Source organism: Myotis brandtii, unplaced genomic scaffold (genome assembly GCF_000412655.1).
Source record: "Myotis brandtii unplaced genomic scaffold, ASM41265v1 scaffold18, whole genome shotgun sequence".
NCBI classification, from domain to species: domain Eukaryota; kingdom Metazoa; phylum Chordata; class Mammalia; order Chiroptera; family Vespertilionidae; genus Myotis; species Myotis brandtii.
The window spans coordinates 802807-807250 of record NW_005356674.1 but is presented as its reverse complement, the minus strand read 5'-3'; the positions used below and the strand labels follow the sequence as shown (position 1 = coordinate 807250).

General features: G+C 54.3%; 1 protein-coding gene across 2 annotated transcripts in view; it reads right to left on the bottom strand.

Annotated features, from left to right (window-relative positions):
• The window catches only part of LOC102258798 (nicotinamide/nicotinic acid mononucleotide adenylyltransferase 3), a 91705-nt gene that overhangs the window by 20906 nt on the left and 66355 nt on the right, over positions 1-4444 (bottom strand). The gene's annotated exons all lie outside the window — the stretch shown is intronic.

Genomic DNA, 4444 nt, shown 5'->3' with positions numbered 1-4444 from the left:
CAAGTGGGGCGGTGACAGCTGGATTCCAAGCTCGCACAAAGCCCGCGGGAGGATCCATTGTAGCCGTCGCTCCTCCTTCCTTAGCGGGGGCGGGGGCGGGGGCGGGATGTTGGAGGGCTAGGTTTGTCCCTGGCCCGCGGCCACCTTCCATCAGACCTTCAGTTCGCTCATCTATGAGGGAAGAAATGGGGGCGCGGGCGGGGGGCATGTTGCTTCATTGGCCCCAACTCTTCGGTTCCTGCAGGATTCCTTCAAAATCCATGAACTTCTCACATTCGGCGGCCATTGACGGTTGGGAAACAGTCTCTCTGGGTTGCTAGAGCCATTAAGGAAAGAGGCCACTTTATAGGCCTTTGTCTAAAGCGCTGCGCCGATGGCCAGGCCGGTGGGCGCACGGTCAGGGTTGGGAAAGCTGGGCAGTTCTACTCTGGGAGAGAAAAGTGGGCCCCCCCTCCCCCCTAAAAGCAAGGTTGGTGTTGTTTGAAGTGTAGTTAAAAAGGCCCTCTGGGAGGTTCCGATGCACAAGTTTGAGACCCACTGCTTTATGCAAATGTAAGCAATTAATTCACTGCTGGTCTTATTCCTCCCCTGTCACCCAATGGCAGCGCAGCACACCAGAGTTCTGCACGCTTTTTTATATTCTGCTTTACATATTCTGGAGACATTTCCATATCTGTACATACAGTGTCCTCCTTCTTCTGCAGGATAGTCCACTGTATCCAGCTTGTCCCCATCCATGGGCATTTATGTTGTTTCTCATCCTTTGCAATGAAGATCTTTGATCACACCTCATTTCCCACCTGGAGTGCTTGGCACAGTGCTTTCAAGCCTCTCTCTTTGCCAACAAGGAGGTGACATCATCATGTGGGCTGACTTTTTGACCCTCTATTAAAGACTAAATATCTCTTTGAAATTGCTTTTTGCACAAATCATAGCCTAGGTGACAGCAGATACATTCTCTTTTCCTGACAGTGGCTCCCTCCCAACCGCCTCTCCCCCGCCCCCGCGCGCGCACACACACACACACACACACACACACACACACACCATTTATTCTCCACAAGCATCAGGCTGCATTAGGAAAGGATGCCTCCTCTTGAGGGCAGGGTCACTTCATCCGAGGGAGTGGCCTGGAGTTCAGCCCCTTACCCGCCTTACTCTGCACCGGGGTGTCAACCTTGGCACTGTTGCCATCTTGGGCCACATCATTCTTTGTTGGGGCGGGGGTTGTATTGGGGGATGTTTAGCAGCATCCCTAGCTAGATCCCAGTGGCACCTCCCACAAAGATGTCTCCAGACAGTGTGAAATGCCCCCCCGGGGGGGGGGTGCGGGGTGGGGGGGGGAGATCACCCCTGGTTGAAACCCACTGTTCTGACAGCTGTACCCTCCTCAGGCTGGTCTCCCCCTCCTCAGGCTAGTCTCCCCTCTCTTCTCACCTGGCTAGGGATGCTCAGGCCACCAGTGGTTCCCACAGGCCCTGGCTCCATGTCCCTCCCTAGCCAGCCCAGAGCTCATCTCAGGGGGACAGCCAGGTGACGGGACAGCCGATCCTGGCCCTGCCCAGCCTAAATGTGCAAGAAGAAACCCCTTCAGTTCAGGGAGGTGGTTGGGTGGGTCCTGGCTTGGCCTAGGTTCTCTAGGGCCTCTAACCAGGGCTAGCTGGGCTTCCCTGTTGGCTTGACTCACTGGGATGGAGGTGCAGCCAAAGGCTTAAACAGTGAACTGGTCATTCCTTAGTCACCTCCAAGTAGTCCAAACTCCTTTCCCTGTTCCCCTGTACCATACACTCAGCCGACTGGACTCCTCCCCTTCCCCAACCTTCTCCCTTTGTGCTGAGTCTCCTGAAATGGTTCATGCCAAACGTCCAGCACAGTGCCTGGCACACAGCGGGGCTCTGCCAGTGCCAGCCCTCTGCCATGCCCAGAGCAGTCCCTTCATGCTCTAGGCAGAAGCCTGCCTCTCCTCACCATCCCCATCCTCCCAGGTCCATCCCAAAGAACCAAGATCTGGCCGCTCCTCCCTCCTCTGGCCGGTTGGGACCTCTCCTACTCACCTGACCTCACCGTGCCCAACTGGCCAGCTGGCACATGGCACTTAATTCAGGGGGGTTTTGCCCGTTCCTGTCTGCCTTTGTTTAGTCCCCCGAAAGGTCAGTATACTCCTGCCCTTCAGGTCTCCTCCCAGGAGGGCTCTCCCGGGTGCTGGCTGTGCTGCTTCTTGCAGCTGGGGCTGGTTGTGAGGGTAGGCATTAGAGGCAGGATGCTGGGTTGGAAGTTGTCTGTCACTGTCCACCTGAGTGACCCTGGGTAAGTTGGTTATCCCTCTGTGCCTCAGTTCCCCCATCTGTAAAATGGGGACACTCCGAGAAGCAAAGGAGAAAGGGGATATAAAGGGCATGGCACAGAGTCTTGCTCCAGAAACAGTGCTATTTGAGGAGCCTTAGAAGTGAGGGAAGAGGCAAGGAGAGAAGGGAGCTGGCCTTGCCCCCTTCTGGGGCCTTGAGATCGTTCCAATGAGTTGAAGTGGGAGTGCCCTGCGGAAGGGTGGAAGCATTAGGTATCACCGCGGTTATCCTTGCTCAGCCACTCCGTCATGCTCAGGTTAATCCATTAAGCAGTAGTTTTTGGAGCTGCTTTCTGTCTGGGTGATCACCTGGGATGTGTTAAGTAAAGAGAGCAACCGAGGACAGTGTGTAAAGAAGAGAGAGGGGATCTGTGTGGGGTGGCAATTAGTGACGCGGTGAGCACAGCCAGGATCAGAGAAGTCAGGAGGAAGGAGGACAGGTCAGGGGAGGGGAGAGATAGGTGAACAAAGCAATACAGAGGTGGGGGCAGAGCTGTTAATGATTAAGGAGAGAGAGGGGAGAGAGAGAGAGTGGGGGGGGGGGAGAGAGAGAGAAAGAGAGAGAGAGGAGAAGAGAGAGAATAGAGAGAGAAGAGAAAAGAGAAGAGAAGAGAAGAGAAGAGAAAGAGAGAGAGAGAGAGATCCTAGGACAGTGGTCGGCAAACCGCGGCTCGAGAGCCACATTCGGCTCTTTGGCCCCTTGAGTGTGGCTCTTCCACAAAATACCATGTGCAGGCGCGCATGTACAGTGCGATTGAAACTTCGTGGCCCATGCGCAGAAGTCGGTTTTTGGCCTGGGCGAGTCTATTTTGAAGAAGTGGCGTTAGGAGAAGTGGGGGGTGTCGGTCGGTCGGTCGGTCGGGCGACGGGAGACGCTGCGCAGGCAGGCGGGCCACGGGATACGCAGCGCGATTCATGCACGAGTTGAGTGAGCCAGAGAGTTGGAAGGGGTCAACCTCAGCGAACGTACCTCAATCAGATTGAGGATGTTTTTAGCAAAGGCCAGCTTAGGAGACCCTAATTAAGTTAATAACAATGTACCTACCTATATAGTTTAAGTTTAGAAAATTTGGCTATCAAAATAAATTTCAATCTTTGTACTGTTGATATTTGACTCTGTTGACTAAAGAGTTTGCCGACCACTGTTCTAGGACATCCTAATGGGCTCTTTCCTTTAAAAAGAGCAGCAGAGATATGAGATCCAGGATTAGTCCCAAAGCCCTACCAAGACCACAAGGAAGGGATCCAGCCAGTGGGAACCTACCCTGAAGGTACTGAGAGGCACAAAGAACAATTCTGGGTTGTGGGGGAGGGAAGGCAGGACAAAGCCAAGGACCCCCAGGGGGCTTCTGGGGGACAGCTCAGAGGAGCAGGAAGGAAATGTGCTGGCTCTTTATTTAGCAGATCCATGGGGATAAATTAGAGCTGAGGAGACCATCTCCATGAAATCCCGAGATTGGATTGGCCCTGATCTTACAGGCTCCTTGTGAAGTGGGTGGTCCTACCTACATTGTTGAGAGGTCAAGCAGCTTGTCCAGGGTCCCAGCGGCTGGGCCTGCAGGAGCTTCCCCAGGCCAATGGGGCTGCAACAGAGAACCCAGAGGCAGACCCTGAGGCTCCAACCTCCCCAACCCCTGCAACCCCCTCCCCCTCGAAAATGCTGCTCACAAAATGCTGGGGCAGGAGTCTCATCCCCGCCTTCTTTGTTGGCCTCCCACACCCAGAGACCCCTAGCAGGTGACAGGCGGCCTTGTGCTCTTGGTTTGTGCTTATGAAGAAAACCTTCATCTGGTACCACATCCTTGCTTCTCTTCTCAAGGGCTCATTTATTTTGGAGACCTGTAAAATCTTCCCCTTTCCTGTGTGCAAACATGACCCTGGGGAGCGCCCTGCTCCAGTCCCTGAGTTGTCACGGCGCCATCTGTGAGGTTAATGACTGAAAGGACAAGTGTGACCCAACAAGCTTCCTTACTGTGTCCACCATGTCGGGGAAGGGGGGGCTGGTCAAGAGACCACAGGGAATGAGGGCACCAAGGTCTACTGAGGACCCTCGCCTTTGATGATGCAAATGTGCAAATGACACACTAGGTCCACAAGCCC